This window comes from Trachurus japonicus, chromosome 3 (assembly GCF_045865225.1).
Source record: "Trachurus japonicus isolate A0001 chromosome 3, Traja_1.0".
Taxonomy (NCBI): Eukaryota; Metazoa; Chordata; class Actinopteri; order Carangiformes; family Carangidae; genus Trachurus; species Trachurus japonicus.
Window position 1 is genome coordinate 34,880,636 of NC_140909.1, and position 13,305 is coordinate 34,893,940.

Here is a 13,305-nt window from a genome sequence, read left to right on the forward strand (position 1 = left end):
ATAATGATAATGTTAAATATACTTAAAAGGGCATAATAATAATAATAATAATAATAATAATAATAATAATAATAATAATAATAATAATAATAATAATAATAATAATAATAATAACGAAATATGATACAATGAATAAATAAATGAAGATAACACACACTACAAGAAAAATTGAAACTGAACTGAAAACATTTCATAGAAGTAGTGCTGTTGTGGATTTTAAATGAGATAAACTAGGCCAACATGCATCCAGTCATCTGCTGGTTTATCTGTGCAGCCAATCCCAGCTGACAGAGTGAGGGCGGGGTCCTCCCAGGACAGATCAACAGTCTATCACAGATGAACATCCTCACACACTCACATTCACATCTACAGCCAATTTAAAGTGGAGGCCTACATGTATAATATAGTATAACATTCTTAAGGCATAGTGAAACTTAACACTGACATTGCTGTAAAAATGAATTAGAGAGTAGGTTATAGGATCATAAATCTCTGGGTTTGCTAGAGTGGGGCAGAAGGAGGCCACATGGAGCGTGGTGGAGATGATCAAGGACGTGTTGGACTGTCTACAGGAGCTGATGACCCTTGTAATGGTAAATTTCAATATTCCTTTGGTTTAATCACTTGTGACGTCCCTACCCCCTGCTTTCCTCCCAAGGTATGAGAACTCCTTTGTTTGTTACCCATTTGTGTATTCTAATGTCTAGACCTCTAAACATGTAACCCTGCAGGATGCCCCAGGTGTGAAAATACACCCTCGGGGGTCGGTGCCAATACCTCCAACAGACAAAGAGCATTGAAAACACACTGTCTGAGTATTGGACCGGCCCCTGCAGCAGACAAAGGGGTGTGGCATACCTGAGGAGGTGTTTCCTCAGCTATAAGTGTTTCGGTCGCCCCATTGTCTTTGTCTTTTCATTAACATCACCCACTCGGGTCGAATGGACCTTTCCTTGCAAGGAAATAAAATCATGATGGCCGGCCAAGTCTCTATTTCATTTTTCACCAGCAACAGCGACAGAAAATTTCCACGACAATTTGGGGGCTCGGTCCGGGATTCCTCGTGCAATCGTCTGGGATGGACGGCTGGCAGCGACAGGCCAGCCTGGAAAGAGAAAAGTTTTCCAGCCTCCAAACCTCAAAAAGAGGGGAGGGCTGCTACTGTCGTCCTGGATCATTGCCGCTGGAATTCTGCGAACTAAGTCAGGGAAATTCATCTGGTGAGCACTGAAATATTGACATTTAAATTATTTTTCTCTAAAATTTGGGTTTAATTAGACATAACATTTTAATTTCTCATGTTATCCACAATCGGTCGGCTTTTTGATCACTTGTAGCACAAACTAAGAGATCTGCTTTTTGATCACTTTGTAGCAGGGACAAAGGGATCGGCTTTTTAATTGTTTGTAGCCTAAACAAAATAATTTGCTTTTATCATTTGTAGTATAAACAAATTGATCGGTTTTTGAATTACTTGTAACCGTAAAACTAAGTGATTTGCCTTTTGTCGCTTGTGGCATAAACAAAGCGATTCTGGTACTTTTCAATCACTTTGTAGCCTTAAAGAAAGTGATTTACTTTTATCGTTTGTAGTATAAACTAAACGACTGGTTGTTTTTAATCACTTTGTCACCTTAAAACAAAATGATTTACTTTTATCGTTTGTAGTATAATCGAAACGACTGGTTGTTTTTTAATCACTTTGTCACCCTAAAACAAAATTATTTGCTTTTATCGCTTGTAGCATAAACGAAGTGACCGGCTTTTTATCGTTGGTGCCATAAACGAAGCGGTCCTTACAGAGACGTCTGTATTGAATTGTCGTGCACGATCTCCATTTGGAATGGGGAGTATTCCGTTGAGGGGGAACCTCCGGAGGGACCGATTGTGGATGTTATGAAAAGGGAAAATGTGGGAACTAAAATTTTAAATATTTGAAATGTTTGTACAGTTGAATTTGGATTCCCAATAGGGGAATCCCTTAAAAGGAAATTAGTATTGAAGATAACGGTAACAAAAAGTGAAATGAGGAAAAAAGTCTGTAAATTATGAAAGTGTGGCAATGCTACAAGGAGAAATTAAGTTTACTTCCTTACTGAACCCAACAACGCCACCTGGGGGAATTTCGCCCCCAGGAAATTTAGGTAAGATACTAATTTCTATTACCCCAAAGGACACACAGGTTTAAGAGACACAGCGTGCAGACGTGATTCCAGAAGAGATTACAATTTATTGACAATATTCTTTAAAAAAAATATACAATTCGAATTGCTATAAAATCAATCAGGAATATTGCACAAGTTAACCAGGGCCACTTGAAGCATATTACGTGTCAATTAAAGTGCTAGGTGCAGGGCTGAGGGCTCACTGGCATGGAGGACTGCTGATAAGGGGGGAGGGAAGGGGCCCTTATGTTACCACACATGAAAAACACACACACACACTGGTCACACCAAAGTGCACTACTGTACAGGGGAGTGAAGGGGACCGCCACCACCGGGATCAGTCAGTCTCCTGCCTCTGTGGCACCAGCAGCTCCTGCCCAAGAGAGAAGAGACAACGGTTAAAGGCTTCAATTACTAGGCCCAAATACATACACCAAAATATTTTCTTTTTATCACACACACACACCCACTCACACACTCTCGAACCCTCTGAATATATAAGCAAAACAAAAATAAAAAGAAACAAAATAACAAACTAACTACGCCCAGGGGCACAGCGCAGTTGCAGCTTTAACAGGGTTCAGGTGCTAGGCAAAAGGCCTGCACCTCACACTCATACCCAAAACAAATGACCAAAATAAAAATTATTAAATACTAAAGTAATAATATGAGCTTGTAACGAAAAGAAACAAAAGAAACTCAGACAGAACAGCAGTAGGGACCCTGGCAGTGTAGAGGCCCGCTTCGTTAGGGACGTGGATGCTTCAGGGCTCCGGCACAGGGGGAGGTGCACTACAACACGGCAGCTTCGCTGTAGACAACAGGTCAGAGGCGGCAAAGTCATATTTAAGAACAGCTAGAGAAGGCACATTACATTAAAGCACAAAACAATGAGACAGCCTACCGTAGAAATTGACCACCACGCACGCAAAGCATACGCGCCCGCTTCCAGACCACACTCCCACTTCCGACGTAGTCGGGCCACACTGCTGCAAAGCCAAGGATAGTCAGCCATGTTGCTACATAACACCGATGCGCAGTACAATGAGATCGAGAGACCTACCTGACAACGTAGAGCGGAGGCACAACCAGCAGCAAAAGGAGCAGACACTGTGTGGCCGTGTGAACCGCCACACTCACGCACACACACAAAAGCCCCCAGGACCAAACTCCTTCCTCACGCTCCAGCCAGACGACCAGCCGACTCTGCTACAAGCAGAGAGTGCAATAAACACCATGCCAAGCCACAGATGCAGAGCAATAAACTACTGGTAGGAAAACTTACCGGAGAACATGAAAAGTATTGGATTAGCCTGTTGCACCTCACCGCCACACAAACACTGCCGCCGTCACGCCAGACGAAGCTGCACTGACGACGCTACTGAGACGAGGCAGGAGGACACGCACCTGGACCAGGTGAGCCTCGTCACATATAATTTTCGGTGCGCCGCCCCTTAATCAAGGGGGAGATTGATCCCAGACGGTGACACAGTGGGCAGGAAAAGAAAGTGGAATTCCACCCTAAAGCACTACACCCAAAATGAAAGTGGAATTCCACCCTAAAGCACTACACCCAAAATATAAAAACAAACAATGAGTGGGCCACTCTGCCACATCTACCCCCAGCTTTTGCATCGCCGTCCCGGCGATGAACCTAAAGCAAACTTGAAGTTAGCACCATGGCCGGTGGGGAACATACTGGACATTAGACACTGCCCTTGGGTCAACTGTTCCTTCATCAACATGACCAACAGCCCGTGGAAGACGATGGACGTTAGAATGCTGGCCCGCAGTGGCTCGACCTGTTCTGCGAAGGACGGGCTGACTAATACTGGCGGGATCAACCAGGGGTGGAGAAGGAACTGGGATTCCAGACTGTCCCTGCGCCAGAGGTGTCTCGGAGGCAGGCAGGTCCCTCCATGGAGGTGCAGCACCAGACTCTATGGACCTCGGGTTTCTGACCGCATCGGCAGCAGATGGTAACGGGGTTTCAGTGACCAACACCCATAGGTCATCCTCAGTCGACAAGTTATCCTCCGGCACCACTGGCAATGACGAAGGAACTGGGGGGGACAACCTTATCACGCCCCACTTGGGCCTTTAGCATGTTACGGTGCACCCTTTTCACTCTCTCCCGGTCATCTACGGGTGCAATGGCGTACACCGCACCCTCACCACGGGGCACCTCCAGAACCTGATAGACCACCGGACTCCAAATGTCATGGATTTTATGACGTCCCCTAGCACTGTGGTCTCGCATGTAGACAAGCTGCCCCACACACAAAGGCTCATCACGAACCCGCTGATCGTACCGCTCCTTGCGACGACCAGCCGCTGCCAACAGCCGATCATGTGCCCCCTCAAAAGCTACCCTAAGTCTTACCTGATGTTCAGCCACCCAATCTTGTACCCTTCCCGGTACAGGGTCCTGGACTCGACCCAGCAGGAAATCCACAGGAAGGCCAGGTTCACGTCCGAACATAAGAAAGAACGGAGACTCTCCTGTGACCTGGTGAGGCGTGGTGTTATAACAGAAAAGGACCTGCGGGAGACAGGAGGCCCAGTTCTGTTTTCGTGAGACAGGTAGGGTACGCAGGAGGTTGTGTAGAGTTCGGTTGAACCTCTCACACTGTCCGTTTCCTGCAGGGTGGTATGGGGTGGTGCGGGACTTTTCCACCCCATACAGAGAGCAGAGCTGTTGAATCAAAGTACTCTCAAAACTGCGACCTTGGTCGGAGTGAATGCGGTTAGGTACCCCAAATTTAAAGAACCATTCATTAAGCAAGACCTGGGCCACAGTGGGTGCACGCTGGTCCCGAGTTGGGACAGCCACAGTGTATTTACTAAATACATCTGTCATTATAAGAACATTCTCCAACCCAGTGTGGGAAGGCTCCAGGACTGTAAAGTCAATGGCAACGATTTGGTTTGGCCGGGAGGCCAGCAAATGTCCCATAAAGCTGTGTGCAACTGGCCCGGAGTCTTTTGCGACCTGACAACGCTCACATTCCTGTACCCACTGCTTTATGTCTGAGCACATCCCTGGCCAATAACATCGCTCTCGTACCAGCTCCGTCGTCCGGTCAATACCCTGGTGGCCGTGTGCTTGATGAAGCAGCCTCAGCGTCTCCTGCTTCAATCGAGCTGGCAAGACCAGCTGGAGAGTCTCTTCACCACCATCTGAGCGAAAAACTCTGCGATAAAGGATGCCATCCCTCTCCACCAAACGATCCCATTGTCGCAAGAGTGCCAAAGCTGGTTTAGACAAATTCCGCTTTTCTCTTAAAGTCGGTTGAACCTGCTGCTTCCAAAAGACCAAGACCTCCTGTAGGAGGGGATCGGATTGCTGTAGCAAGTGAATATCTGAAGGGGTATGTGATGGAAGGGCAGATATCACGGACTGAGTTACTGGGGTCACTGCAACTGGTTGGGCAGCTTGCTGAAGTGCAGCTGGAACGGCTGTACCTGGTAGGGCCTGCTCAACAGCGGTGGGACCTGAGATGTACTGCCGGGAAAGTGCGTCAGCATTTCCATTGCTCCGGCCTGATCGATATTTGATCTCAAAATTGAAGGCAGCCAGTTGCGCAGCCCACCGATGCTCAGTGGCTCCCAGTTTAGCAGATTGAAGATGGCTTAACGGGTTATTATCAGTGAAGATGATACATTGGTGCCCCAACAGATATTCACGAAACTTTTCTGTCATCGCCCACTTGAGGGCAAGGAATTCCAGTTTCATAGAACTGTAGTTGGTCATGTTTCGTTCGGTTGGTCGGAGGCCTCGACTGGCATAGGCTATTGGCCTAACCTTCCCCTCAAGCTCTTGGGACAAGACGGCTCCTAGGCCACCATGGCTCGCATCAGTCTCCAGAATGAAGGGGCGGGAAAAATCCGCGTATGCCAGAACTGGGGCTGAGACTAACTTTGTCTTCAAAGCCTCAAAGCTCTCTTCACACTGGGGTGTCCATGACGGACCAAGATCTTGTTTATGGCGTCGTTTGCCCTGTGTCCCAGCTACTTCAGCTACCAGCTTATGGAGAGGGGCTGCAAACCTTCGCAAATCCCTCTACAAAGCGCCTATAATAACTTGCAAATCCTAAAAATGAACGCAGCTCTGTAGCATGGCGGGGGCGTTGCCACTTGGCAACCGCCTCAATTTTTGCTGGGTCGGTGGAAACACCTTCCCCTGAAATGATATGCCCAAGATAGCTGACCTCTTTCTGAAAGAAAGCGCATTTTCCCAGTTTGACCTTTAAGCCTTCATGTTGTAGACGATTCAACACAAGTTCCAAGCGTTGCAGATGCTGGGTGATGGAAGAAGAAAACACAACAATGTCGTCGAGATATAAAAGAAGAGACTGACACTGCTGGTCCCCAAACATTCTTTGCATCAGCCGTTGGAACGTGCTTGGGGCATTGCACAGCCCAAATGGCATTCGATTCCACTCGAAGAGGCCAAAGGGTGTGCAAAAAGCTGTCTTGGGCTTGTCCTGCTCCATCACGGGAACTTGATTATACCCGCTGGCCAAATCTAAGGTCGAAAACCAACACGCACCGGAGAGGGCATCCAAACTCTCCTCTATACGAGGGAGGGGAAAAGCATCTTTTCTCGTCTTACTGTTAAGGAGGCGATAGTCCACACACATGCGCAAACTGCCATCTTTTTTTCTAACCAAGACAATTGGGGAGGCGTAGGGGCTACTGCTCTCCCTGATGACTTTGGCCTCCAAAAGCTGATTAATGTGGGCCTTGGCTTCCTCATACTCCGAGGGGGGAATGCGCCTGTATCTCTGTCGCACAGGGACGTTGTCAAGCACTGGTATGTCGTGAGAAATGAGCTTGGTACAACCAAGGTCACCGTCATGTGCCGAAAAGACCGAGCTATACCTGCGCAGAAGAGATCGCACCTCGGATTGGTGCTCAGGCGCTAAAGCGGACAAGTCTACTTCCTCTACTCCACTCTGTACAGGGACCTCAGCCGTACAAGAAGAAACTGTAGCTGTGGTTGACCTCACCTCTGTAACCCCAGTGGGTAAACTCACCACTTGGGCACGGCTGAGGGTACCCAGACGGATGCGTGGGTAGAGGAGGACGTCAGCCGTACCCACGTTGACTACAGGGACGTAAGCAGTACCACGGACAACTTGAATAAGGCAGGGGGAAGCAAGGAGTCCCGCTGGAAGCCCAGATGCCAGGGGTTCAAAAAGTACGACAGAGCTAGAAGGTTGTTCAGGACATGTGCTTGCAATAAACTGCGTAACCCCACCGGGTATACGCACTGGCGTTGGGCCGCGGACCTTGACAGTCCCAAAGAGATCCCTTGACGGGAGAGTGGTTGATTGGTGGCACTGTTGTAAGGCCTCAAGAACTAAATCAGGAGCTTGATTCACGGCAGGCAGACTAAACAACCCTGCACCGTGTGAACCAAAAAGCTCCTGGTAACATCGTTGGATGATATTCATCCCCAAGATCCCAGGGACAGAAGACGATGCACCAGGGGGGTCTCGTACCACCAGTACCCCACATCCATGAAATACCTTGCCACACAGTGACACGTCCAGCTCAAGATAGCCAATGTACGGGATTGCTAAGCCGTTAGCCGCTCGAAGTTGGAGCCAATGACAAGACTGGAGGCGATTGTGACCCCATGGGGCAAAATGCTCCAAAAAGAAGCTCTCTGTTATGGTGGACACCATGGACCCAGTGTCCAGCAAGCATGGGACCGTAACACCACTCATCAAAAGATCCAAATGAGGACACGATGACATTAATTTACCCACGGTCCCTTCCCTTGAGCCCGTCGACTCCCCACCTGAGCTGTGGCTCTGCAACTCAGTGGGTTTCAGTTTTCCGACTGGGAAGCAGAAGGAGCCTGTCTGGTTTCATGGGTGGTTCGGCCGAAGGCAGAACTAGCACGGGCCTGAGGAGGAGCTTGCCGGCCATGACACTCTCTTGCAAAGTGGCCTGGTTGATGGCATCTACGACAGATCAATGGACCAGCATGATTATGGCGAGGTGGCAAGGAAGTGGTGTGCAAAGAGGCCACAGTCTGAGTGAGCTGATTAAGTTGTTCCTGCTGTCGCTTTAAAAGTTCTTTCAACTCACATAGGTCGGAGTTCTGTGGAATGACCGAAGGTGGACAGGGACTACTTTGGACTCCATACTGCAGACCATACATGGCCGGGAGAGAATGACTGCGCTCTCTAGCGCCCCCTAGGAATCCCTCCCTTTCCCAGCGGAGAGCTTCCGCACGTACCTCTATCAAAGTGGCCTGAGGCTGACGCCGGACCAGCTGTTTCAACTCCCGACGAAGGGCGCCATCGAGAACATGCTCCACAAAGTGGTCTCGAAGCAGAACGGTAGAGTTAAGAAGACCATCAGGCGCCTGCTGCTTTACCCGCTCCATAAGGGCCATCAGAGCCAAGGAAAACTCTTGCAAGGTCTCTCCCTCTTGCTGCGTCCTGGCGAAAAAGGCTTGCTGCAAAGCTATATAGGAGCGGGTGCAACCATACAAGTCCTTCAGGATAGCAATGATCTGGTCTGGGTCTGCTTGCTCTGCTCTGGTGCGGTATTTTATCTCCTCCCTCGCCTCACCCTCAAGATGATCAAACATAAAGAGGGCCTGATCAGCAGCCGTCAGACGACGGGCACGGATACAGGCCTGGACTTCCTCTGCCCAGTCATTCACACTTACACCGGTCTTACCATTAAAGATTGGGCACCTACGGTCACGAGGCACTACCACCAATCGTTCTGTTACTGTAGCACTGACATCAGCTCCTGGAGCAGTACTCACCGGGGCAGGAGGGGCTGGAGCAGCCGCGCTTGAACCAGCCCGCGAGGCCTCCCTTTCCCGGCAGAGCCGCTCATTGTCTGCCTTCAGCTGCATGACCTGTTCTCTGAGCTGTTGCAGTTCCTCCTCCATGGTACCAGAGGTGGAGCTGCAGAAAACCTGCTAGATAAATTTAGAAGATGGTGTTTAGGGCTGGGTTAACCCACTGCTGTTCTGTCTGACTAATTACACACAAAACAAAAAAACACAAGCTCTTTTTTTCTTTTTTTTAAAGGAAACAAAACCCAAATAATGAAAGTAAGGTAAGAAAAAGAAAACAAAAAGGAATACACGTCTGACTTCAAAGTGTCATCCTGCCAACAACGCCAAGTTGTGGCAATGCTACAAGGAGAAATTAAGTTTACTTCCTTACTGAACCCAACAACGCCACCTGGGGGAATTTCGCCCCCAGGAAATTTAGGTAAGATACTAATTTCTATTACCCCAAAGGACACACAGGTTTAAGAGACACAGCGTGCAGACGTGATTCCAGAAGAGATTACAATTTATTGACAATATTCTTTAAAAAAAATATACAATTCGAATTGCTATAAAATCAATCAGGAATATTGCACAAGTTAACCAGGGCCACTTGAAGCATATTACGTGTCAATTAAAGTGCTAGGTGCAGGGCTGAGGGCTCACTGGCATGGAGGACTGCTGATAAGGGGGGAGGGAAGGGGCCCTTATGTTACCACACATGAAAAACACACACACACACTGGTCACACCAAAGTGCACTACTGTACAGGGGAGTGAAGGGGACCGCCACCACCGGGATCAGTCAGTCTCCTGCCTCTGTGGCACCAGCAGCTCCTGCCCAAGAGAGAAGAGACAACGGTTAAAGGCTTCAATTACTAGGCCCAAATACATACACCAAAATATTTTCTTTTTATCACACACACACACCCACTCACACACTCTCGAACCCTCTGAATATATAAGCAAAACAAAAATAAAAAGAAACAAAATAACAAACTAACTACGCCCAGGGGCACAGCGCAGTTGCAGCTTTAACAGGGTTCAGGTGCTAGGCAAAAGGCCTGCACCTCACACTCATACCCAAAACAAATGACCAAAATAAAAATTATTAAATACTAAAGTAATAATATGAGCTTGTAACGAAAAGAAACAAAAGAAACTCAGACAGAACAGCAGTAGGGACCCTGGCAGTGTAGAGGCCCGCTTCGTTAGGGACGTGGATGCTTCAGGGCTCCGGCACAGGGGGAGGTGCACTACAACACGGCAGCTTCGCTGTAGACAACAGGTCAGAGGCGGCAAAGTCATATTTAAGAACAGCTAGAGAAGGCACATTACATTAAAGCACAAAACAATGAGACAGCCTACCGTAGAAATTGACCACCACGCACGCAAAGCATACGCGCCCGCTTCCAGACCACACTCCCACTTCCGACGTAGTCGGGCCACACTGCTGCAAAGCCAAGGATAGTCAGCCATGTTGCTACATAACACCGATGCGCAGTACAATGAGATCGAGAGACCTACCTGACAACGTAGAGCGGAGGCACAACCAGCAGCAAAAGGAGCAGACACTGTGTGGCCGTGTGAACCGCCACACTCACGCACACACACAAAAGCCCCCAGGACCAAACTCCTTCCTCACGCTCCAGCCAGACGACCAGCCGACTCTGCTACAAGCAGAGAGTGCAATAAACACCATGCCAAGCCACAGATGCAGAGCAATAAACTACTGGTAGGAAAACTTACCGGAGAACATGAAAAGTATTGGATTAGCCTGTTGCACCTCACCGCCACACAAACACTGCCGCCGTCACGCCAGACGAAGCTGCACTGACGACGCTACTGAGACGAGGCAGGAGGACACGCACCTGGACCAGGTGAGCCTCGTCACATATAATTTTCGGTGCGCCGCCCCTTAATCAAGGGGGAGATTGATCCCAGACGGTGACACAGTGGGCAGGAAAAGAAAGTGGAATTCCACCCTAAAGCACTACACCCAAAATGAAAGTGGAATTCCACCCTAAAGCACTACACCCAAAATATAAAAACAAACAATGAGTGGGCCACTCTGCCACAAAAGGTTAAAATAATGTTTACAGATGGGGAAAGCAACACAAGAATTGCTTAAAAAAAAAAAAAAAAAAAAAAAGAGAGAAAATTTTGAAAAAGAAAGAAAAATGCAACTCACACTAACACTACAGCACCAAGCTTGTAGATTTCCTTTTCTTTGTTTCCACAGTTGACAGCTTTGAAGCTGGATCCAGACCTCAACGGCCATCCACCATCATCCCTCAGCTCCACCGTCATACAACTCTGCAACACCCAGCAAGGGAAGAGAAACAGACTCCACCACGCCACAACAAAGAAGCTCAACAAGCTCAGGAGCAGCCCATTCTGGTGTGCCTGTTCCATCATCTTCTCCAATTGCACACAGACTACACCATTCCAATCAAGATATAGCCTTCAACATGCCCATGGTTGAAGAGTCAGGACCAGAAGGTACAACAATGGTTTTCTGTGTATGGACTATGGACATCAACACAGTCTGGAAACATGGACAACTCAGTCATGGACACAAAAAGAAAGGACACAGGAACTCAGGAAGAAAAGTTCCCAGTGACGCCTGTATCATTGTCGCCAACATGGACATTGGATACGTAACTGTCCCCTAAGAACATCATCAACTCCAGCAAACAAACATAGACTGAGGATGATCCGGGATGGTCGGAGGGGAATGGATCCTTGCTGACAAGCTTAACCAACCTGTGAAATCTGAGAAAGGTACTGCACCACATTCACACACACCATAGAGTGTATAGATTATACACATAACTACAAATTGTGTTTGAACACTGACACTGGTTATGAAAGAACTGAGCAAAAATTATGTGATCAGGTCAAAATAGTTAGAGATACTATGGGCTAAAGTCAAATTTCAAACATGCATTCATGCCCTCTGAAAACTACCCAATTAACCTGATGGGCAGATACTTGATGTGCAAATTAGGCCTTTGTCTGGTCTCAACCCCAGATGTAGCAAAACAAACTGATCTAATTTGGAGCCAAATGTTTTTCACACTACTTTGTTCACCACACCCTAGACCTGCAGTATGCATATCAATGGAAATTGCAACCCTTAACGGCCTTTTCCAAGCTTGTTACAGAAGCCAGAAAAACAGTTTTGACACCAGAGGAACTGCATTGAACCTCTTGTGTCACCAGGACCTGATGAGACATTTGAAAAAGGTTGGTTGGGAAAGAGAGTTGATACTGGAGCACACATCTACCGGACAACACAGATGTGTTTTATCATTCTCTCTCACACCAATTCAATTTTGACATGTACACCACAAACCATTTGGTTCTACACATTTACACTTATAATTAGAGGGAAGATTGGGACCCATTTAAGAAAAACAATGTAAGCGCGCAGCCAATTGGCAAGAAAACATCTGATCAATCTAGAGCTATTCTTAAGAGTTTAACATCTGTTGTGCACACTCAAAGAAAATCCAGCTGGTACCTAAAACACTTTTTAGGTTTGTTTGTTTGTATGTTTGTTTGTTTGTTTATTTGTGTGTTTGTTTTTGTCTGAAACAAGTTAAAACTATTTCAGCCCTACAGGAGGTCCCTAAGACACTGTGGGTTGTCAGTCACTGTGATGTTTTGGCCTCATCAAATATGAACCTATTGCGATCACTCCAAAATCAAGAAGCTATCGATTTACATAATGCCAGTCTTTGAGTCTTTTAAAGCAGTAGGAGGGATTGTTCCCTGTAAAGACTCCCCAGTTGGCACACCTTTGTTCACCTCTCCACAGCACGATGACTAAAATTTGACACTGTACTTTTAGAAATGTCCAACATTACTGTCATAAGATGCAATATTTTAAACCCTATCACTCTTTTCCCCCCACCAGATGATGGAAAAGAACATAACTGAATTGCTATCTTCCAACAGGTTGACTCCTGACTGGACCGACAAGAATAACCATTAACAAACTAACAAACTAACTATCTAACCTGATTTGGTTCTTTCTTTTGGATAGATCTGTTTAAGTTCACTCTCCTCTTACTATTTTACTCCCACTAATGTGACACATGGGTAAAACCATGTGTCAAAAGGGGGGATATTGGATGTGTATGTTTTGTTTATACAACAGATGCAGCAAGTGAAAATCAGCCTTTTCACAACCAACGTCCACACCACTCCATGATTTCCAGCTGTGAAGATGGTCACTGCAGGAAAGAGCCAACAAAGGGACCAGCTGTGAACCAGAGCAACACAAAGAGGAACTCCATGGAATCAACAAGGACCATCCAGATGCATA

At 47.2% G+C, this 13,305-nt stretch overlaps 2 long non-coding RNA genes across 4 annotated transcripts; both read right to left on the bottom strand.

Moving 5' to 3' along the window:
* Positions 1-2,863: 2,863 nt before the first annotated feature.
* Positions 2,864-4,103, bottom strand: LOC146990278 (uncharacterized). Of its 2 annotated transcripts, none has more exons than XR_015035655.1 (3): positions 3,229-4,103; positions 3,070-3,154; positions 2,864-2,976 (listed from the first exon to the last, which is right to left on the bottom strand). It is a non-coding gene; the product is annotated as an uncharacterized LOC146990278 (long non-coding RNA). The 2 variants fall into 2 exon arrangements; XR_015035656.1 differs by having other exon boundaries at positions 2,881-3,154; positions 3,229-3,374; positions 3,451-4,103.
* Positions 4,104-10,134: 6,031 nt separating this feature from the next.
* On the bottom strand, positions 10,135-11,022 carry LOC146990279 (uncharacterized). 2 transcript variants are annotated; one of them, XR_015035657.1, is made up of 3 exons: positions 10,500-11,022; positions 10,341-10,425; positions 10,135-10,247 (listed from the first exon to the last, which is right to left on the bottom strand). It is a non-coding gene; the product is annotated as an uncharacterized LOC146990279 (long non-coding RNA). The 2 variants fall into 2 exon arrangements; XR_015035658.1 differs by having other exon boundaries at positions 10,152-10,425; positions 10,500-10,645; positions 10,722-11,022.
* Between the last annotated feature and the right edge of the window lie 2,283 nt (positions 11,023-13,305).